Raw genomic sequence first — 24148 nt, 5'->3', positions numbered from 1 at the left:
TTTATTATGAGTATAAAATTAAGAACAGATAATTTATCTATACAAGACTTTAAGAATGAGACATGACAAATCACCTGTTTCTTGGTAAAAACCTTGTTAACCTACAATATAAAGGAACTATTGCTTTGAATTTATAATGAACTTGTGGAGCTAAGAGAAAGATGAAAAATGTTTTGTCAGACATTAGTCTTAATAAAAGAACCTGTACACAGTAATTCTGCCGTAACTCCTTAAATCCTCTTAACCTATGGCATAAAAAGCTTTTGCTCTGAGCTAACAACGAACTTGTAGTGTGAAGGAGAGCTAAAAAATGTTTAGTTAGATATGAGTCTTAATGGAACAACATGTAATCAATAATCCTGCTGTAACTCTTTCTTGAGTAATGACTTTCTGTTTTTCTGACAACTGCTTTCATGGGCATGAAGTAATTTTTATTCTGACGTAGAGAATTTTGCTTTAGAGGGTATAAGAGGAACCAAGAAATAATAAACAGTGCTTGGAACCTGCTTGTTGGAGCTCTCTCTTTCGAGTGTGCTCCACCCAACCAACATGTGCATGTAGATGTGTATGTATGTAAAGTTGTGAAATTTGAAGCTTTGCTTCATCCACCATCGACGAAAAAAGAAAGTTGTTGGAGCCTGCTTTGCTTCATCTACCAAGTGTGTGTGTGAATGCGTGATTCCTTCCTTCCCCTTTTTTCTTTCTCACCAGTCCCAGATAATTAAGTTTTGTATCCTCAGAGAAAAGTCTGTTGAGTGACTAAGCACTGACTCAACACAAACCTTCCCAGTCTCCCTGACCTGTGAAAGCTTGTCTTTGACAAGATATTAGACCCCAGAGAGCTTCTCTACCTCAGCTAGTTCCCAAGGAAGTGAGACAGAGAACTGCTGCATTTATAAAAGCTTTAAAAGCACAGTAATGGAGTAGATATCAACCCTGTAAGATATTTTTCTATTTCCCAGTTGCGTACCCCAATTTACTTGCCATAATTGTTCCTGCCTGGGATGCTTTTGTTCCATCATGCCAGCCCTCATGGACACATGCTTATGGTCCATACTGCCCCATGGCAACTTCCTTCTTTCCAGATTCCTCTCCTGCTTCTCTCTCCTGCCTCAAGGTCCCATCTGACCCTAAGCACAGGCTTCTAGCTATTTTTATTAACCAACCAACTTTAAATTGGGGAGCAAGGTTTACACAACATCAAATAGTGTATGTAAGTATGTGTTTGTCTGGTTAGAAATCAGACAATCTTGGGGGCGAGTATTTAGCATTTGAATTCTACTTAGAACTTATATCTTTTTGAAAACATTTTCTAAATTCTAAACAACTTTATTGTTGAATATTAATATTTATTATAGATTTGCCTTTTAGTAAAGCAGCAGTTATTTCTAAACCTGCTGTATACCCTAATCACCACACAGAGACTAGGATTTATCTAATTAACCTAGAGCACAATGCTGGGTAATAGTTACTCCATAATAAACCTCCAAGCCTGAATACTTTCCTACCATTCAGATTTCACCCATTTTACTTGCTTTTAGTCATATCTTAGGTCCGGTTTATCTCCCCTCATGGTTCAAAGTCCTGTCCTGCCAATCTCTCTCCTCTCCTCCCACTCCCTTCCTTCTCTTCCCTCTGGACCCAGATGTCCCACCCTATTCTCTCCACTGCACAGCATTGGCTGGTTGTTTTATTGACAATACAGAGAACAAATGGTGATATGTTTACAAAAACTTGAGACAGGTGATACTTAGAATAAACATCACAAACACTGTCAGGATTGGAACCAGATAGTGGGGTAGAGAAATCAGCATTTGAATGAACAATGAATAAATTGTATACATTCCACAAGAATATTATACCAACACAACTTAATTATGAGACTAAGCTATTTAGTCTTCAACCCCATCAGAGATCTGAGTTTGATTATTTCCTGGCATCTACTCCTCTTGGTGTGTTTGCTTTATTTATTTGTTTGTTTATATTCTAGAGCATTTAGGAATGCTTTTAAATTGTTGGTATGAGAACTCTCCAATTTCTTTTATGAAGGTGCTTAGTGTTATAAATTATCCCCTTAGCACTGATTTCATTGTGTCTTATATGTTTGCATATAGTGTACCTTCATTTTCTTTGAAGTCTAAAAAGTCTTTAATTTCTTTTTTTTTCTCTCCTGACCCAGTGGTCATTGAGTAGAGAGTTGTTCAATTCCCATGAGTTTGTAGGTTTCCTTGTGTTTTTGTTGTTGTTGAAATCCAGCTTTAATTCATGGTGTTTGATAAGATAAAAGGTGTTATTTTATTTTCCTTGTCTGTTGAGGCTTGCTTTGTGACAGAGTATATGGTCAGTTTTAGAGATTGTTCTATGGGGTGCTGAGAAGAATGTATATTCTTTTGTGTTTGTAGATACCTGTTAGGTCCATTTGGTTCATGATGTCTCTTCGTTTCATTATTTCTCTGTTTAGTTTCTGGCTCAAAGGTCTGTCCATTGGTGAGAGTAGGGTGTTGAAGTCTCCCACTAGTAATGTGTGGTTTAAGCTTTAGTAATGTTTCTTTTACAAATGTGGGTGCTCTTTAGTTTGGGGTATAGATGTTCAGAACTGAGACATTATCTTGGTAAATTTTTCCTTTGACAAGTATGAAGTTTTTGTCTCTGTCTCTTTTGATTAATTTTGGTTGAAAGTCTATTTTATTAGATACTAGAATGGCTACTCCAGATTGCTTCTTGGGCTCATTTGCTTGAAAAACCTTTTTTGCAGCCCTTTACTCTAAGATAATATTTGTCTTTGTTGCTGAGTTGTATTTCTTCTATGCAGCAGAATAATGGATCTTGTTTTTGCATCTATTCTGTTAGCCTTCATCTTTTTATTAGGGAATTGAGTCCACTGATGTTGAGAGATATTACTGATCAATGATTGTTAATCCCTCTTATATTTTATGTCTGTGGTGGGGTTTTTTGTGTGTGTGGGGTGTGGGGTGTTTGTTTTTGCTGATGTGAGGTTATTTATTTCCTGTGTTTTCCTGGGTGTAGTTAGCCTCCTTGGGTTAAAAATTTCTTTCTACTATCATCTGTAAGGCTTGATTTGTGAATAGATATTGTTTACATTTGTTTTTGTTGTGGGCCATCTATGATGATTTTGCTGGATATAGTAGTAGGGCTGACATTTGTGGTCTTTTAGTGTCTGTAAGAAATCAGCCCAAGCCCTTCTTGCTTTTAGAGTTTCTGTTGAGAAGTCAGGTATAATTCTAATAGGAAACTGTGGGTTTCCCTTAAAGCCTTGAGAAGGGCTTTGTTAACAGTGCGAATGAGAGTCTGTAAAAGAGATAATCACCACGAAAATGATGTAGTGGTTTGAGTAAGAATGGCCTTCATAGGCTTATATTTTTGAATACTTGATCCCCATTTGTCAGAACTGTTTGGGAAGGATTAGATGGCGTAGTCTTGTGGAGGAGATTCATCATGTGAAGGAATGCTTTGAGGCCTCAAAAACCCACACTATTCACATTTAGTTCTTTCTGCCTGGTGCTTGGGGCTGAAGATATCTAGAAACCTGAGCTCTCTAGTGAGAGCTTGTGATCCAGCAGTATGCCTTCCTGCCTGTTGCCATGATTCCTGCCATGACAGCCAAGGACTCGAACCCTTTGGAGACATACATTCCAAGTTAAAGCCTTTCTCTTACAAGTTTCCTCGGTCATGGTGTTTGTATCAGAAATTGAAAAGTGACTAAGACTGGAAGGAGAAGGAGCCTCTGCAGAGAGTCTTCATTTGCAGACCAAATCCATGAGCAGTCTTCCTGAAGAGTCTCTGGCCAATTCCCAGCACAAAGAAACGATCTGAGTTTTATAACCTTTCAGGGTGTCAGGAAGCTTCACACCATATGATTTAGTTCAGCACAGGGTATGTGACAAGGAGCATGAAGAGCTACTTTTCATCTTTTCATAAATTGAAAACTGCCAAATCATAACATGGATTGCTTCTTAAATCTGTCCCATAGACCACTGCAACAGGGTGTGGCCTGACAAGGAGTATGATGTGTGTGCATGTGTGTGTTTGTATGCTGTGTTTTCTCTGTGTTAGCAAGCCACTAATTACAATGGGGGCTTAACATTAATGGCTTTTTCCTAATCACCTTCCAAAATATCAGGTACAACCTGGTTGTGGAAGCAGCTGCTTGACAAAACATCTCTAAATTACCAGTCTACAATTGGCATTGCTTCTTCCTATATGTCTGCCTGCCTTGTTTCTTACTGTGACTCCATCTTTTTCCATTAATTCAACCCTAGTCAATGCAACCAGGAAGATTACCAGGGACGGGGGGCTTGGGGAAAAGGAAATGGCTCAGAAAAACCACTATGGAAAAAATATTTATCTTGGCTATAAAGGCAGAGGACCCTGAATCAACTGAACAAGAAATTGAATCCATAGAGGCCTTTTACGCTAATTGTTCCCAGAAAAATGTTAGCTCATGGATAGCAAATGATATCAGGAATTGGTTGAGTTCCCACTCAAACCCTAGATTGCTGCATTCAGAAAGGCGTTAGACCCTAGAGAAACTAAAACTAGTGTCTAGATTTATACTGATGATTAGTTTATGAGGAAGGGGCTAGAAACCCTCTAAATGATCACTCCTATTACAAAAGACATTTATAAAGAGCTCAGAAGGAACTTGCTCAACTACAAACAACAGCTGGGAATTAAGAATAGCCTAGTGTGTCTGGCACCTCTTTGTTCTTATGCTGCTTAGTATAACCACAGGTTCTGCCCAGATGACCTACAACATTGAGGTCTGGATGGGAGAAGCATTGAGCTAGTGATTAAATATGCTTGCTTGCAATGTAATCACTGTAGCATGTATGAAGAATACAGCTTGCTGCATTCTGAGTTCTTGGCTGCAATCACTGTACTGTGCATGTTGAGTACAGCCTGCTAAACTCTGCTTATTCTCATCTGTAGGTCTTGGGGGAAAGGCCAGTATTCTGGGGAAAGAAAAAAAGGACTCTGATCATGTATAAAAATATATAAGGAAATGATTTAACAATAACAGACTGGGATTGACTCTCTATTCCAAGGAGAGAAGAAAAAAGAGAGGATGAGTAGACACCAGAGAGACAGCCCCCAAGAACAGACTCTTGAAATGAGTCATTCATCAGCTTGTACCTGCCCCTGTGTGTGATTTTTCTCTCGTACCAATCCAGTCCTCCCTATTTTGAGACCTTCCACTGGCTGAGGCTGGTACCAGAAGGCCCACCTCTAAACATAATACATTAAGTTCCCACTCCTAGACTCTCAGAATGGCATCACATGTCAACACATGAAGCTGTGGGGAATACAAACTATATCTGAATATAGCAAGAGAGATCTTTCTAGGAAAAGGAGAAGACAGCTACGAAGACCTTTGGATAAGAATGTTTATGGAATAGTCAGGGGGCATCAAGGAAACGAGTGTAGTCAGAGTAAGAGAAGAAATTAAGGAGGCAGATATGGGGAGGTCAAGGTCCAGGCCACTGGAGAGTTAGCTGCATTTACTTTAAGCAGGAGTCCAGTGAAGAATGGCGAGGTGGAGGGAGAACATGATTTGACTTCCAGGAGGAGCCTCTGACAGCATGCCACCAGTTTCAAAACAGGAAGCAGGCTAACCAGGTAGAATCTGTGGGGTGTTTTGTTTGGTTAGTTGGTTGTTGAGACAGGATCTCACTATGTAGCCTTGGCTAGCTTGGAGCTCACTCTTTAGGCTGGCTTTTTAACTTCACAGAGAGATGCCTGCTTTGCCTTCTTGGGCCTGGATTAAGGTGTGAGGCACCATGGGTGACTAGATCAAATGGAATTTCCAACATCTATCAGTGGGTTACACATTGACTATGAAAATGAAGATAAGGATAACTCCATGGGTTTCACTAAGCAACTGTAGGAGTGTAGTGTCACCCTCCCTGCCCCTGGGGATCGTTGGCAGTTATTGGTCAGAGGTGATGGACTGTGAGTTCCAAGCCCCTCAAGTATGGATGCAAATGATGACTTCTGGGACCAGCTGCCAGGACCAGCTTCTGGAAGACAGATCAATCTTATTCGGGGTGAACAAGGGCTATATAAAACTTTGGAGAAGGGATAGAGGTACCCAGAGTGGTTATAAATCGCTGAGTGGAGGACTCGGTGTAGAGGATGTGGAAATCCCAGGTTCCCCAGCAGACAAGAGGAAGCCAGCTAACAAAGAGCGTTCTCTATTATGGGCTTTCAGGTTGTGGTGAACTGCAACCTTAGCAGCAGAGGTTTCAGACAGTCAAGTGGGAGTTTGGGGAGATGAAAGCCTGCAGAAAGAGTACTTTAGTGCAGGTGCTGAGACCCATAAACAAAATTTGGACAGAGTGCAAGGAATCTTGGGAAAGAAGGGGGAGATAGTAAGACCTGTAGAGGACAGGATCTCCACAAGGAGATCTCCAATAGAACCAAAATATCTGGGCTTAGGGGTCTTTTCTGAGACTGATACTCCAACCAAGGACCATTCATGGAGATAACCTAGAACTCCTGCACAGATGTAGGCCATGGCAGCTAATAAGGGGACAGTCTCTGACATGAACTCAGTAGCTGGCTCTTTGACCACCTCCCCCAGATCGGGGAGGAGCCTTGCCAGGCCACAGAGGAGGACAATGCACCCAGTTCTGATGAGATCAGATAAGCTAGGATCAAATGGAAGGGGAGGAGGATCTCCCTTATCCATGGACTTGGAGAGGGGCATAGGAGGAGATGAGGGAGGAAGGGCAGGATTGGGAGGAGAGGAGGGAGGGGACTATAGCTGGGGTACAATGTGAATAAACCGTAATTAATATAAAATGTGAAATTTAATTAAAAAAGAGTACTTTGCTGAAGGGGAGTTAGCTTTGGAGATGTGATATTTCAATGCCTTTTGGAGGTATATCTATGGTCTCAGGCTACAGCTGGAGATGGAGGAGGTGGTGTAGACCTGGAACCAGCCATTGAGCTGGATGAGGTGGTCCAGGAAGCGCACTTAACAGAGACAAAGTCAGGAGAACTCAGACCTCTACTTCCCCCACCACACATGTGGTCAGAGAGGAGAAACAGCAGGGGCCTGAGCTGCAGCACTCTGAGGAGGAAAGCAGGAGTGATGCCTCAGAGAAGGTGGAGCAGGTGCTTCCTGAGGCCAGTGATGGGCCCCACTGGAGTTACCAGTAATGAAGTGGAATAAAGTACAAAAGGCCAATTAGTAATTACAGATTTATTGATTTCTTTAGTGAAAGCACTGCCAGTCCACCTCATTGTCAAGCATAACTACACCTTGCTACCTGGAACAGAGTGACCTGTCATTTCTGTCTACTCACTGGATTCTGTTATAACATTTAAACATTTCTGACAATAAAGTATTACATGTCAAATCAGATAATAAAATATTTAATGTCAGATCCTATATAGACAGGGTGTCTCTGAGTTTCAGGTAAGCTTGGTCTACAGAGTGAGTCTAAAAACAGCCATGACTACACAGAGAAACCCTGTCTCAAAAGAAACAGAGAGGGAGAACAGGAAGAGAAATAGAGAGAGAGAGACTGTCATAGAACCAAACATGGGTCCTCTGTAAAAGTAACAAGTGTTCTTAACAATCTCTTTACAAGTGTTCTTAACATCTCTCAAGGTCCTGAATCTTTATTTTAAACATAAAAATAACACAGAGAACTGTAAGATAAAGAATAATACAGAAAGGAGTAGAATGGAAAGTAAGAATACTTTCTGACTCAACTTTACAGATATAATCAAAGATTTAATAAAATCTGTTTGGAAATCTATTTCCTCCAGATTTATTGAGATATAAATTGATCAATTAAAAGTATATATTTATGTTAAGCCAACATAAGTATCAAGGTAAGATTTTTATATACATGTTGAATACTAAATGAATGTCAAAGCCAAGTTAATATATCCCTGAGTCCTTAATGTTTCTACAAATATGATTTTAACAATCTTAGTCCCCAAGAGGCAGAGGCAGGCAGATATCTGTGAGTTCCAGGTAGGCCTGATCCACACATTCAGTTCCAGGCTATCAAAGGCTTCCTAGTGAAAACCTGTCTCTAAACAAAAAAATGGAAAAACAAAGGTAACCTTAAGGCCATTACAGCACATGCAAACTTTTCAAAAGCCTCTGGAAGAAAAGCAGTTTTCTCTAAGCCCATTTCCCCCCTCACATTGGCAATGAATGAGAGATGACAGCAAGCATGGCCACACCAAGCCTGGCGAACATACAAAAGCCCTGCAAAGACTAAGCATCTCCTGGAAAGTCAGCTGCATCCTGTGGTAAAGTCGACTCATGCTTCATCATGTGTGAGACTGATGCAATACTAAACCGTCTGTTTCTTACCTCCATCAAATACTCCTTCCATGTTCTGGCTTTTATACACTGATGTTCTTTTCCCCAGCCCCTTCCTGTTGACCTTGGCAATGGAGGGTTCTCTGTGTGAACTTGAGAAAAGCTGTAATCTTTAGACAGGAGGACCATACAAGGACTGCCAAGGCACTGCTCATCATAGCTGCTAAGTTTAGTGAGGAACAAGCAGGCTTTTAGAAAAGTATCAGCAGCCTACACCTTTAATAAATATTATTTCATATGATGGTTAGTTATGCTTTTAATTTTTTTAACTTTTATTAATTACACTTTATTCACTTTGTATCCCCCCATAAACCTCTCCCTCCTCCCCTCCTAATCCCACCTTCCCTCACCCTTCTTCAAACACGCCCCTCCCCAAGTCCACTGATAGGGGAGCTCCCCCTCTCTTCCCTTCTGATCCTAGTCTATTAGGTCTCATCAGGAATGGCTGCATTGTCATCTTGTGTGGCCTGGTAAGGCTGCTTCTGGCTCAGGGGGAGGTGATCAAAGAGCAGGCCAATTAGTTAAGACAAGATCTTGCTATATAACACAGGATGCTCTGAACTTCTTGATTCTCCCACTTCCGTCTCCTAAATGCTGAAAGGACAGAGGAGTACCACCTTGCTTAGCTACAGTAAAATGTTTTAGGAAATCAGATATTTAAAACTGTCAGTAGCCTTCAGCCGCATCCTTCACTTCTGAATGACAGGAGAGAATGGCAGTACCCATTTCCAGAAGATAGTCAAGCGTTTGCACTGAGGGTGTCTTTCCTTCATAGTATTCATCACTTTCATGTCCTCTTCATCCAGGAGCCAGCTGAGCATCCCGAGCCAGATGACGCTGGGCAGTCTCATCACACACTGACTCAGAGCCTTTACAGTGGTGGCCTGAACTTGGATGCATTCTGAGAGATGCCTGCAGATGTTCAGCTCTTGCAAGTTTGGCAGGTTGTCGAGAGCTTGAAAGAAATGTCTGTATCCTTCCTGTGTAATCTTGTGATTCACTGAAAGATCTAAGTCCTCAAGTTTCTGGAAGCCTCCACTGGTTGCTACCTTGGCTAGAAAAAAAGCATTTAAAAATGAGAATCACGAGGCTGTCAGTAATCGTGACAAGTTATTGGTACTACTCCCAACCCTGACAATGAAAGTAAGAAATGGTCAACATGATGTTTTAGAGGTCATTCTTTGAAAGCACCAAACAGCTGCTTTGCAGATAGGGAACGACCTCACCAAACTGCAAAGGGGAAACAGAAACCAGGAGAAAGTGCCTAGACAGGTAAAAAACAAACAAACAAAAACACTGATCTACCTGAAAGATCTTACAACTCTACATGTGCTTTTCACTTAGCTTGAAGGTATAAAAGAAAATGAGAGCCATAAGGAAGGTAGACAAAGTGGCAGAGAGATCAATAGATTGAATGACTGACTGATTGATGGAATGACTGATTGACTTTTGTGGTGCTTGGGCATGACCTCAGGGCTTCACACAATCTAAATGAGCACTGCTGAGTACATCTCCAGTTTCACACTTGGAGATTTAAACACACCCTCTGGAAGTAATTATGGTGTAAATAATGGAATCTATCTCACATGGAATCATGCCCTTAGCTCCTCTTTTAAGGGTTAATCATGTGGGGCAGGTCAGGGACCTCACTAGGAGACCACCCTTAGGAAGATGGGCTCACCTTAAGATAATGTGTTTTTTTTCTCAGAATTTCTGAGCCCTAGTGCAGTATCCATGAGCCAAGTGGGATCTGTCTGGCTTCTGAGGTGCATCTCAGAAAGGTAAACCATTTCTTTTTTGTCTCATGTCTTTCTTTCAGATGCTGGTCAATCTGAAAGATGTTCCTCAACTCCTCAACTAAAGTGGTGCAGGATATTTGATTCCATTATGAACCCCATAATTGTGACCTGTAAAACCCTGTTTCTTATCTCGTTTGGTTGAGCTGAGAGTAGCAGGCGTGACCCACACCCCCAAAAAGTTACCATTAGGCATAACAAGCCCTATCACACACCTTTAGTCCAAGAATGTTTTATTGTGAACAGGTGATTATGGTATGGTTTACCCAGCCCTAGCACACACCCTTAAGAGCTTTCTGTACACCAAATTTAATAAAGTTAACCTTAGATCAAGAGGCAGAGCAATAAACAAGCTCATAGTGATTAAAGAATAGGAGGGACTTTGCATTGAGGGGTATTTAAGACAGTGTGGAGACATAGAAAAGAGCTATTACCTCAAGCTCTGGCTTTAGCTTTAGCTCCTCAGCTCCATGGATTTGGGGCTTTGAACTAGGAAGCCCTCAGCCTCACGTTTTTTTGGCCTTTGCTTCCTGAGCTGTCACTTGAGCTACTAAGCCTTTTGGGTTTTTTCCATCCAGACCTGAGCTGAGAAGGAATGTCAGCTGGGTCCTTTCTCTGCCTCTCTGTGCTAGTAGGTTTTCATCCTGGCATCTGGCTCCTGAGTCTTTATTGGTAAAATTTATTGGTAAAATTTTTTTTATAACAACAGTAAAGCCTTGGATTTCATTACCCATGAGAATCATCATAGTACCCAAACTACAAGGGATTGACAATATCTACTAGGGACAGAATGTGAACCAGCCTCTGGTGAGGGTAAAAGCTACCACAACACCATGGAGACTTTTGCTCCTGTTTCTTTGTGCTCAGTCTCATGTGACCCAACCTGGCCTTGAACTTGCTATTTAGACAAGGAACCCTTGAACCTCCTCAAGTGTAAACTTACAAACATGTACCACATCTAAGCAAAAAACATGGTTTAATCAATATATGTGAGGTATCTCAGAAATTCCATCCCCAGAAATACCCAAACATGTATATTTTACACGAATGCTCTTAGAAGCACTTCTCAGTAACCAGCTACTAGAAACAACTCAAGTGCCCATTGAATAGACACACAGAGGTCACAGGTAGTCAAATAACAAATAGACTCACAGCAGTGAAATCAATGCACTATGGTCATATGTATTATTCTGAAATAAGGTACAAACACAATTTTTGGTGAAAAAAGACAAAACATTGCCTATCTTGTAGAATTCCCTTATAGAAAAGTCTAGCTGTAAATAAAGCTACGGTGAGAGAGAGAGCAGTGCAGTGTTCATTTGTGTATGGAAGTAGAGGGCGCTGTTGGAGAATGGATACAACTTGGGCTTTCGCGCACTGGGGAAGCTCTGTGCCCTAAACTGGTTCATTGCCACACTGACTTAGATGGCAAATGTTTCAGTAACATGTACAGGAAAACGGATGCAGCTCTATATTTCAACTTGCTACAACTTGTTTACATATTGCCAGTATCCAGTTGACCAAAAGGGGATACGGCCAGGTATCTGAAGTAACAAGTGTGGAGACAAAGATTTTCCCGGGGTGTGATGCAGTAGCGGAACACTGCTCTGGTGTATGTGAAGTACTGAGTTCAATCCCCAGCACTGGGAAAACAAACCACAGCCTGAACACTTCTCTACCTCCCCTCCCTTACCCCTTTACCTTGACCACCTCTAAAGAAAAAAAAAAGGGAGAGCACTGACCTTCCCACTTAGACCAAGATAAATCTAGATTTTCAAAAGGGCATGAGAAGCATCAGCATGATAGTGCAAATGACGAATGCTTTGGAAGTCTTTCTCAGGTCTAGACATTTGCAGCAGGTAGCTCCAGGGGCACCACTGCTTGCACACAGAGTGATACATTTTCTCTGAGGTCAGCTCACCAATTTCCAGCAAACTGTCATCATCCAAGGTCTGGTGAAAAGCAAGAACTCGGAGACACTGAAGCTGCAGACACTGCTAGACAATCAATCTGGCCACTTGGTGAATCCAGTCCCCAGTGGGAAGAAGCAGTTCCTCCAGGTTCCTGAGAGAACCCAGAGCCAGTGCTGTGCAAGACACAACAAAGCCATCCTCTGTTGCTGTTCCACCATGAGCAGCTGTGACCTAGACATTCTGCACTCTAGGAGGCCCCACCTAACAGAGGCCCTCCTCATCACTGCCCTCTCAAAGAAGAAGACAAAAGGGGTCAGTGCTCCAGGACATTTGATCACACTGTGAATCCCGGGCTTGTGTTGTTTATCAAAATATCCTGTTTCTAGTTGTGGTGGCGCTCAGCCTTAGCACACACCTTTAGTCCAAGAATTTGCTTGAACAGGATTAAATAAAGTCAACAAAAGTTCAAGAGGTGGAGCAAGAAACCAGTTGATAGGGAGTGAATGAAGAAAAAAAATAGAGAGTAAGAGAAAGTCAGAAGGATGGATAAAGAAACACATGGGAGGTAGAAGGGTAAGACATTGAGTTTTGAGGGATTTTTGAGATGGTGTTGGGAAAGAGAGTTTCCCTTTGTTACATAGGTTGAGGAGGAAGGTCAGCTGAATGCTTTCTCTGCTTCTGTCATACAGCAGCCTTTTTAAATTTTTTTACCCAAGCATCTTGCTCCTGAATCTTTATTGCTGCAACTGAGTGATTGAAATTTGTTTAAAAATTTATATGTATATATATATATATTGCTTCAACACATGGCACAACCACATGAACAGAGAAATTATGGCAGTGCAGACCAACTGAGAAGCTGTAAGATTTGGTAAGTCACCTGGAAATTCTCCAAGAAATTAAGATGGGAAATACCATAATACAAGGTGCTAGGACCCTGCATAATCCCGCTTTAAATGGCTTTAAAACAGCAGCAGTAAATGAAAAGATAAACGACTTGACTGAGATTGACATAATTCAGATTATAATTACACCAGCCTAGCAATTAATATTTTATCCTTAATAGCCATAGTAGATTTTTGTACCCTCTCAAAGGAAAAAAAGAAAACTTAGAGATATAGGGAAAATAAAAATATCAAAAGTGGACTGATAGGATACAAGCCTTAGAAGAAAAATTAGAGATACTTATAAATAAAAATGAGAACAACACTCAGACAAAGACAGAGACATTTAGATAAGAACTTACTGTGCCACTGCATGATGAAACTGAAGAGGGGCAGCTTAAGGTTATTAGAAAACCAACCTTGGATTATACAGTAACTATACAAAAGATGATAGACACCCCCAATGTTCTGAGGAAGTTAAATGGAATCTTATAGGCAAATTGAATTTGAGATTGAAAGAAGTAATCATTTTATTTGGTATGCATTCACCCTATGTATTGGCAACTTAGAATAGAATTATCCTTTGTCTGGAACAAAGGATTTGGCAACAGCAATATTGGAAGCCAGTTCTCAGTTACAATGGCAAACATGGTAGAAAGAGGAAGCTGGGACTATAGAACAATGATATAAGACTAGAAGTATTAATATTTCCCAGGATCCATTGCTAGGTAAAGGTCAATATGAAGAGTTACAAAGGTAGTTGGAATATGATAATCACACCATGACAGTATGTTGCTTAGCAGCTTTAAATGTTTGGTACAAAGTTGAAGAATCAGGAAAGAGTTTGGAGTCATTTACTAAAATCTACAAAGACCAAAATATGCCTATACTGACTCTTTTGCAAAGATTGACTTCAAATGTGAATAAAATAGTATCAGATTCACAAGTCAGACAAATTTTGATTGGATTTTTGGCTTTTGAAATGCTAATTCAGAGACAGGTGGTGTTGGTACATGTCTCTAATCCTAGCAGTCAGGAGGCTGAGGCAGGTGGATCTGTGAGTTTGAAGCCAGCCTGATCTGCAGAGTGAGTTCCAGATAGCCATGGCTACACAGAGAAATCCTTTCTCAAAAAAACCAAAACAGAAAAAAATGCTAATTCAGAATGCAAAAGTGTGAGCAGTCCTTTTAAGCAGGATTGGCACCAATAGATGAATGGACCAGAAATATGGCTGATATTGGATCTCATAGTTTATAATGCTGCTCTGATATCAGAAGTAATTTCTAACAGTCTTAAGAACAATCAAAATGTGAGATGTTTTAATTGTGGTAAGCCAGGTCATTTTTAAAGGGATCGTAGACAAAGCATTCTTAGAAACTATGGGGGTGTTTTTCCCCTAGAAATTATTAAAATGGAAGGCCTCTCAGCTTTGTGGAGTATGCAAAAGGTGTGGCAAAGGACAGCACCGGACTAATGAATGAAGATCAACAAGTGACAAGCATTGAGGAGGGGGAATGGGAGAGGTGAGACTGAATATCACTATGGTGTCCTCCAAAGGACCAGCATGGTTGATGCATGACCCATACTTTGGTGGATCATGCACAGCCACCCAACACAGACTTGAAATAAGTCAATGAATGTAAACAAAAAAGGCCCAGGGAAAGGCCACTCCTCAGGCCTCATAAGACCCTGTCAGGAGGAGGCAAGTGTTCAGATTTCTGTGCTGAGTCTGAGATCTAGTCTCATCAAACAATGAGCATTTATGGGAAACACTCTTAAAAAAAGCAAGACAATGCCAATATAGGGTAGAGAGCTTTCTCTTCACAGTTCTTCTCAGATTTATTGTGCATAAGGAGAGCTTGAGTTTCTCCTTGATCCCTTTTGTTTCTTTTAGGTAGAGATAACAACTCTTTGTGTGTGAATGTGCATACACGTGTGTGTGTTTGTGTGTGTGTGAATGTGTGTATGTGTGCGCATGTGTATACATGTGTGCTTTGTTGGGAGACTGGATAGATGAGTTAGTGTGCTAAAGTATGGGCACATTCCACAAGCCACAGGCTGAATTTTTAAATATTGTGTCTGTACCAAACACATACAGGCTCTTCTCCCTCTTCAATATTCCCAGAACACAGCATAACATTTGTTTGCAGGGCGATAGGTGTTGTAGGCAATGGAGAGATGGGTTAAAGTACATGGAGGATGTGTGGAGTCATGGCAAACATGGCACCATTTTGTATCATAGAGGATCTTCTAGTGTTTACAGCAGCAGCAGGCCCTAGACCCAACTGCCATGGGTGTCAAGGAACAACTATACACAACTTGCTTGGTTGTGGGCTCATTCTAGGAGGCAGGAGAGGAGAAGATGAAAAATAAATTAAGAAACAATGTTTTACAAACTTACCAAACTTTCTTGATGTTTCCTTATCTGGAAAGTGTTGGTTGTTAAGATTCAGTATCTTCAGAGAAACAAAATTTGGCAAGATGGTGACTAGGAAAGGGAAAATAAATTTTAGTTAGGCCAGACACATTTCCTATGACAAAGAAGAGTATCATTGAAATAAAGAGTATTTCAAATGTGATGAAAGGTGATATAATATTCAGGTTGAATTACTGTGACTAAGTAGAAGACATTGCTCTGAAAATTAAAGATTTAAATTGTAGACAGATGTATTTCACTTTGGTGAAAGCCTCACTGAAGATCAAGTGTGATCACAGTTCCCACCACAACAGTTGCATTTTAATCCTAGAGTAGTGAATGACTGTGCACAGAAGCATCTGAAGTCAAAGTTTTACAGTTCTTACCAAATGACATGGTTTCAAAGCATTGTCCAGAAAACTCAATCTCTCTGAGTTTCTTGCAGGAAGCAAGCACAGCCATGAGAGACTCACAATTCAACAGGAAATTACATTTCAGATGAAAGACATGAAGATTTGGAGAGTTCTGAATCAATTTAACTGCAAAAGATGAAAGAATTTCAGAAATGAGAGAAGGCCATGAATTTCTACTAGAATTTGACCCTCAATATATCAGTTCAAGCTACAGTGATTAAACAGGCAGTGACTTGGTGGCCCAGTGCCTCTATGACACAGTGGCACAGTATCTAGAAGTCAGACTACATTCATTGGGGTTATGCTCAGTTTCTGCAGCTGACTAGTGGGCAGATGACCCGGGGCAAGTTCTGGACCCCCTCTGGAAACAGAGAACTGAAAAAGAAAACTATTTCTGTTCACTATATTTCACCCCCAGTGTCAGCATCCTGATGTCTCCATGTTTGCATCTTTTACACAATAGGAATTCTGTGCAAAGTAATATAAAAAAAGAGAACAACTCTGAAACACAACTTTAAAAACATGTAAACCTATTTATTTTGTCTATGTGTATGTGGTGTGTGGAGATCATCCATGTGCCAAGCACATATTGGGAGGTCAGGGGAAAACTGGGAGAACTCAATGTTTCCTTTCACCATACAGATCTATGGGACTGAAGCCAACAGGACTGACTTAAGCACATTTACCTTCAACTTGGAAAATGTTTTGTTTGCTTGCTTTGGTTTCTTTTCAGATGGGGTCTCATATTGTATCTCCGACTAGCCTGGAAATAACTACATTTACAGGGAGAGGCTGGCTTTGATGTGATAGTCTTCCTGTCTAAGCCTTCCAAATGCTGGGTCTATAGGCAGGAGCCTCCATACTCTAGTGACTTTTTTGACATGCAAATCTGCCATGTCAGTTCCTAGCTTACATCTCCTTAGTGTTCAGTGCTTTAAAAATTAAGGATCTGATGGTGCTTTTGTCATTTTGCTAAATGGCATGTTGTAGAAAAATGGCTGCACAGCTGTCTGTCAACAAGAGGCTGGGATGAAGAGAAATGGAGAAAAGGTTCTAACTGCTTCTTGGCTATTCAAGCCAACTCAAAAGCCATGTAATCCCTTTGTAAACTTTGTGTACATTGTAAACCCACAAGGCCCCAGATCTATAAGCAATAAAATTGTCTCAATCCCTGATCTCATCCCAACAATCAGGCCACAGAATCCCTCCGCTCCTAGACCTCCCTGGAATGCTGTGCCCCTCCAACCGCATACCATGCAACCCTACATAAACTCTGTGTTCCACCCAATTCTCTGCTGCTCCTTGCTTGAGAAGAAGCAACCCCCCCCAAGTCTTCCCTCCCAATAAATCTCTTGTGCGAGGTTTGTTATGTGGTGTGGCTTGGTGGTATTCCTTGGCTCTGGACTGCCAGGATATCTTCTGGAGCACACCGAAACCCTTTTGGCTGAGCAGAACTTTTGCTGGGGAAACCTCCCCTGCAGAAGCAGAGCTATTACACTTGTACTGGGGAAACTCTCCACGCAGTTGGAGCAGAACTCCTGTAGGGGAAGCCTTTCCCTTCAGAGCTGCAACACCTACACTGCTCCCAGTCAGATTCCTTCGCCCTCAGTAGACAGATCTGCACTTGCCACTCAGACATCAAAAGAAGAGGACTCCATACACTGCTTTGCAGAGGAAGATTTAGGAGTGTAAAGCTCAGGCTGTGTAGTCAAACCTTCTGTTTGGAGACACATTTCCTTAGCCCTGAGCCATCGCTGACCTCATTTCCCCAGCTGACAATCAGCAATAATCATCAAACCTTCTCTCACACAGGGGCTATGAAGACTGAGTCAGCGGTTATGAAGGGCTGAGAACAGTTCCCCACATGTTAAAGAGTAGGGTAACAAATAAATCTCTGCCCTCTTAAGGAGGAAGAGCACTGTTCCCACACCTTCCCATGTAGGAACATTGCACACTGTGAAGCCCAGGAAAGGTTTAACTAATGATGATTTAACAGTTCTAACAATTACTAGCCAAGTAGCTTTTCCAGCTGAGACATGAGCTGGAGATCCAAGCACCATCTTTACCTAGTCTGGAGAGGTCAGAGTCCGTGGAAGTTTGGATGGATAACTTCTCCATGTGGTGGAGGTTTGGGAATTCTCCAGGAAGGAATGAAAGCACATCTGCTTTGCCATGTAGTCTCACAGACAGTTCTTTCAGGCCCAGGAACTTGTCCAAATTTGCAAAGAGCTGATCTGGAAAGCAGCACATAGTTCCCATCACTCAAGGTCCCCAGTGGAGGTTCTAAGCTGTGCTGTCATCTTTAGCCATTTTAATGCTTTCAGGATGAAATTTCTGAGACTTCCTAACATCTGTGTAGGAAGCACAGCCATGAAGATACTGCCATCTGCTACATCTGCTGATTAGATACTACAGGGGAAGCCCTGTGCTGGTCTCTAGACTCACAAAATATATAAAAATTTCCCCAACCGACAAACAGCATGGGAAACAACTGGTTTTGCACATGCAAATGATTATATTTGAATTCATACCTCCAACTTACATAAAAATGTAACTCAGATCCTCTCCACCAACCTGATCCTGTGCATCCTCTTCCAAAGTCTGTCCAGGTAATTCTCCCACCCTCCTCTCTCATCCATCCCCATACTGCCTAGATCTAGTTTGGATCCCACATCCAGTACCTGGGTCTAGTCCAGCTACATCTGCCTGTGTCACTGCCAAACTCTAGAATTCGTTCACAATCCACCCTGCCTTCCTTTCCAGCCCCAACCTTCAGCCACATCCTACACAATCTTCTCCAGGGTCTAAGTGGGTGAGTTTTCCTGATGCTCCCCACCTCCTACCCTCCCCAACCCCCACAAGCTTGGACTAAAATGCATATCTTGCATATCAGCTCAGGCTCCGGTGTCCACCTGAGCCATATCCAACTTGTAGGCCCAATCCAATCCTCACAATCATAAAACTGATGGAATGACAAAGAAAAACTAGGATTTGAAAATAAAATTCAATAAAGATAGAAACACTAAGGAGTCAATCTAAATATATATATATAATTTAATAACCCAATAACTGAACTAAAAAACTGAAAGGACAGACTTACAAGTAGAATGAATCAAGCAGATGATTCAGTATGAGGACTTGAAGATAAAGTACATGAAAAAAGCAAAGAATATGGGGGGGGAACACAGCAAAGAAACATATAGGAGATGTAGGACATCTTTCAAATTTAAGAAATAGATGAGGGAGAAAAAGCCCAGGTCAATGACATAGACCAGCTCTCCAACAACATCATAGAAGAAAACTTGCCCAGATTAAGAAAAGACATACCCATACAGAAGATACAGGAAGCACAGAGAACACCAAATAGAAAAATCCTGAAAAGAAACTCTTCATGGCATATTTTTTTACTTTCAATAATTTAATTACTAACTACACTTTAATGCTGATGTCTTTTTTTAACCTTTCAACTATTGTTGTTTCTTTTTTTATTTATTACAATTTATTCACTTTGCATCCTAGCTATAGCCCCTCCTTTATCCCCTCCCCATCTGACCATCCCTCCCTCTTCTCCTCCCATGCCCATCACCCAGCACACAGATAGGAGAGGTCCTACTCTAGTTCCATCTGACCCTAGCCTAACAGGTCTCATCAGGACTGGCTGCATTGTCTTCCTCTGTGGCCTGGCAAGGCTGCACCCTCTCAGGGTAAGGTGATCAGAGATCCAGCCACTGAATTCATGTCAGAGATGGTCCCTGTTTTCTTTACTAGAGACCCCACTTGGAGACTGAGCTGCCATAGGCTACATCTGTGCAGAGGTTCTAGGTTATCTCTATAAGTGGTCCTTGGTTGGAGTATCAGTCTCAGAAAAGACCCCTGTGTCCAGAATTTATGGTTCTGTTGCTCTCTTTGTGGAGCTCCTGACCCCTCCAGGTCTTTCTCGCCCTTCTTCAATAAGATTCCCTTCACTCTGCTTCATGGCATATTTTAATGAAAACATTAAGTATACAAAAAATTTGAAAACATCAGGAGAAGAAACACAAGTCACACATACAGGAACACCCATCAGAATACCAGCTGATTTCTCAATGGAAACACTGAATGCCAGAAAAGTCTGTGTCACTGCATATCAAATCCTAAAAAACCACAACAGACAATCTAGATTAATACTGATAGTAAAACTATCTACCATACTTGATTGGAGGGAAAATTTTATGATATAAATAGCAAACAAAAACTAAATCCAAAAAACCAACCTAAAGAAATTAAGGGAGACATTATTTCCGACTGAAGAGAGGGGTGAACTGAGCTAAGAGATGAAGGAATTTGAAGGTATGATTACTAAAGTACAAAGTAGCACTGAAAGCACAAACAACACCAGAAATCAACAACACATCACTACAACCAACATATGCACTTCAATAATACTTTCAAATATTAATGGTCCCAATTCTCCAATCAAATGATTCAGGCTGGCTGAATGAATCAAGAAATAAAATCATGTCAGGCAGTAGTAGCACAACCTTTAATTCCAGCACTGAGGAGGCAGAGGCAGATGGATCTCTGTGAATGAGGCTAGCCTGTTCTACAGAGCGGGTTCCAAGATAACCAAGGCCAAACAAAGAAACCCTGTCTCTAGAAACATAATAATAATAATAATAATAATAATAATAATAATAATAATAATAATATTCATCTATCTGTTGTCTATGAGCAACTATCTTAGATTTAAAGATAGGCACTTACTAACTCCCCCTTCTCTCTTATGATTCCCTGCACTCTGCCCAAGGTTTGGTTATGAGCCTCAGCATCTGCTTTGAAACACTGCTAGGTAGAGTCTTTCAGAGGCCCTCTGTGGTAGGCTCCTGTCCTGTTTCTTGTTTTCTCCTACATCCAATGTCCATCCCATTTGTCTTTCTAAGTAAGGATTCACCAACTTACCCTGGGTCCTCTTTCTTGTTTATCTTCTTTAGGTGTATAGATTTCAGTATGTTTATCCTATCTTATAGGTCTATACAAGTGAGTATATACCATGTGTGTCCTTCTGCTTTTGGGATACCTCACTTAGGATGGTCATTTCTGGTCCCACCATTTGCCCACAAATTTCATGATTTCCTCATTTTTAATTGCTGAGTAGTATTCCATTGTGTAAAAGTACCACAATTTCTGTATCCATTCCTCAACTGAGGGACATCTAGGTTGTTTCCAGGTTCTGGTTATTACAAATAAAGCTGCTATGAACATGGTTGAGCGAATGTCCGTGTTTTGTACTTCAGCATTTTTTGGATATATGCCTAGGAGTGGTATAGCTGGATCTTGAGGAATCACTATTCCTAATTGTCTGAGAGGACAGGAGCTCCATAAGGACCAAATATCTTTGGGCACAGGGGTCTTTCATGAGACTGTTTCTCCAGGTAAGGGCCATGTATGGATATAACCTAGAACCCCTGCTCAGATGTAGCCATGGTAGCTCAGTGTCCAATTGGGTTCCCTAGTAAGGGGAACAGGAACTATTTTTGACAGGAACTCAATGGCTGGTTCTTCGACACCACTGTCCCCGAATGAGGAGCAACTTGCTAGGCCACAGAAGAGGACATTGCAGCCAGTCCTGAAGAGACCTGATAAGTTTGGGGCAGATGGAAGGGGAGGAGGTCCTCCCCTATCAGTGGACTTGGAAAGGGGCAGGGAGGAGATGAGGAAGGGATGGCAGGATTGGGAGGGAATGAGGAATGGGGCTATGACTGGGATACAAAGTAAATGACCTGTGATTAATAAAAAAATATAAAAATTATTGTAAAAAAGAATATAGCTTCTATGAATATTAAAAAAATAAATAAAGATAGGCAATTATATAGAGTAAAGAATAGACAAAATACTCCAATTAAATGACACTAGGAGTCAAGTAGGCATTGTTATGCTAATATCTGACAAAATAAACAAAAATGATGTAGAAGAAATGAGGAAAAATACTTCACTGTAATCAGAAAACAGCTAACCAAAACACATTATTATTATAAACATATATTCACCAAATTCTGGTGCATCCAATTGTATAAAAAGTGTACTACTGGAATTAAAGACACACACTAACACCAACGCATTGGTATTAGCTGATTTCAATACCCTAGTTTCTCCAATAGAATAAAAAATAATCATAGAAATATCAAATTTAAATGACATCATCTATGAAATGAACTTAACAGATGCCTATAGAATATTTCACCCAAACACCAAAGAATATAAAGTCTACTAAGCTACGCACACAAGCTTCTCTAAAATAGATCATATTCTGGGACACAAAAAAAATCTGGACAAATTCTGAAAGATTTAAATAACTCAGTGTATCCTGTATGACCATAATATAATAAAACTTAAAATCAACTTCAAACACATCTCTAGGAAATACACAAATTATGGAGATTAAACACATTACTGAATGATAAATGGGTCAAAGAACAAATCAAGACAGAAATGAAAAAGATTTCCTATAACTAAATAAATACAACACAACATGAAAACCTGGAGATACATTAAAAATAATCCTATATGATAATTTTATAGCTCTAAGTACTACATTAAAAAAACAGATAAAGTACAGATCAATGACTTAATAGTACAACTCAAACATTTGGAAAAATAAAGAGAAACCAAACCCAGATCCAACTAATGGCAAGAAATAGTAAAACTCAAAGTGGAAATTAATGAACTAAAATAAAACAACACCAGGAATCAGCAAATAAGAATTGTGGCTTTTTTGAGAAGATAAACAAGATTGACAGGCCCTTGGCCCAACTAAACAAGTGAGGTAACCCAAACCTGAAAAGACAACTGTCACCTGAGGTTCCTGGCTCAAAATCTCAGATATGAGTATATAATCTGGAGTAACAGCATAAAAAATGGGGGAAAAGACCACTGTGAGGAGAGCAATAGAGAGAGAAATAGCAACAGAGGGGAAATAGCAGGGTTCAAGCAATGTAAAAGAGTAAATAGGAAAAACAGAGGACTTTAAACACAGAGGAGAGGAAGGAGACAAATAGAGAAGGAGGATGGAGGGACTATTAATTATCTACTTAAAAATACCTATGATACATTTAAGTAATAAATATGTGCTTATATACATACATACATATATAAATACCATACAAATATACATAATTTAAATGAAAATTTCCTATCTGTGCTGACAATGCTCCTCCCAAAAGCCCTAGGTTATCTAACAAAAATCCTGACACCAGGCATGAGAAGCCTTCTTTTTGTGTTGTCAGTCAGGATTGTCTAAGAAGCTCCCAAAACATTAAAGACTATTTCTGATGGCATTGTTTGCCTTCAAGAGGTGGAAGATATATCTCTATTGCTGAAGAGACCATGCACTTCAGGCACAGGACCTTAAGATGTGAGCTGGAACTGACCTGAGAGCCTCCTCCCTGAGGACTAGCTTTTGTTGTACCAGAAGGCAGCATGCAAGCTTCCAAGGGAGGGAAGCAACCAATTCTTCACAGCTATGATATCTATGAACCACAGCAATGACAAGCGTGACACAATACCTCTAACGGTGTAATGTTTATACCTTAATGGTAACCAACCATCTCTAATTGGACATAAGTTCCACTCAACAAGAGGGAAGACATGACTGGTACTGGAAACCTAGCCAAGTTCTCAGGGCTTGCAAAGCTTGGATGTTGAAGAACAACCTCCAAATACCACTATACTAAACCAGCATAATCCTTAACTACATTCTCCATATCTGTCCTTGTGCCCACAGACTATCCCTACCCTCATCAAAGACACTTCTCTTTGCAACAGAGGAAGACTATTACAGAAAACCAAAACTGATCAAAATTAAGAATTGTGATGCCTAGTCCCAACTGACACATCTACAACATGACTGGTTGGCCTAAGGCTCAGAGATCACTGTGGGGAAAAGGATAGGAAAGATTCTAAGAGCCAGAGGAATACCAAGTTTTACTGATGTTCTGTCTTCTGGAAATGTCAGAGAATCTACACCCATGAAGTCTCACTAAGAAAGTTTCCTAAACATGACCTGAACAAGATTCACACCAATGGACATGCTAACGTGGACAGGCTGAAGCTCAGGAAGCTTCAACCACGAGGAAGAACGTCAGGCAACTAAGGATGCTAAGACAGGGATTAATACTCTTCCCAGGGAAGAGCACACCAACTGTTATACAATGACAAATGGTCAGCACTCTGTGTGTGTGCAACATTGTATGGATTGAGCACGTTGCATATGTGTATGTGTGTGAGAGAGTGTGTGTGTGTATGTATGTGTGTATAAAACATGTAAAGAAAAAGGTCATAAATTCGATTGAGAGCAAGGGGAGTTCATGGTAGAGGTTGAAACAA

The 24148-nt window shown here is 40.7% G+C and overlaps 1 pseudogene; it reads right to left on the bottom strand.

Moving 5' to 3' along the window:
• Positions 1 to 8718: 8718 nt before the first annotated feature.
• Positions 8719 to 24148, bottom strand: part of LOC132654818 (baculoviral IAP repeat-containing protein 1a-like) — a 67221-nt pseudogene continuing 51791 nt past the window's right edge.

This window comes from Meriones unguiculatus, chromosome 6, assembly GCF_030254825.1.
Source record: "Meriones unguiculatus strain TT.TT164.6M chromosome 6, Bangor_MerUng_6.1, whole genome shotgun sequence".
Lineage (NCBI taxonomy): Eukaryota > Metazoa > Chordata > Mammalia > Rodentia > Muridae > Meriones > Meriones unguiculatus.
Note: the sequence above shows the minus strand (reverse complement) of the source record. Positions and strands in the feature narration are given on the sequence as shown.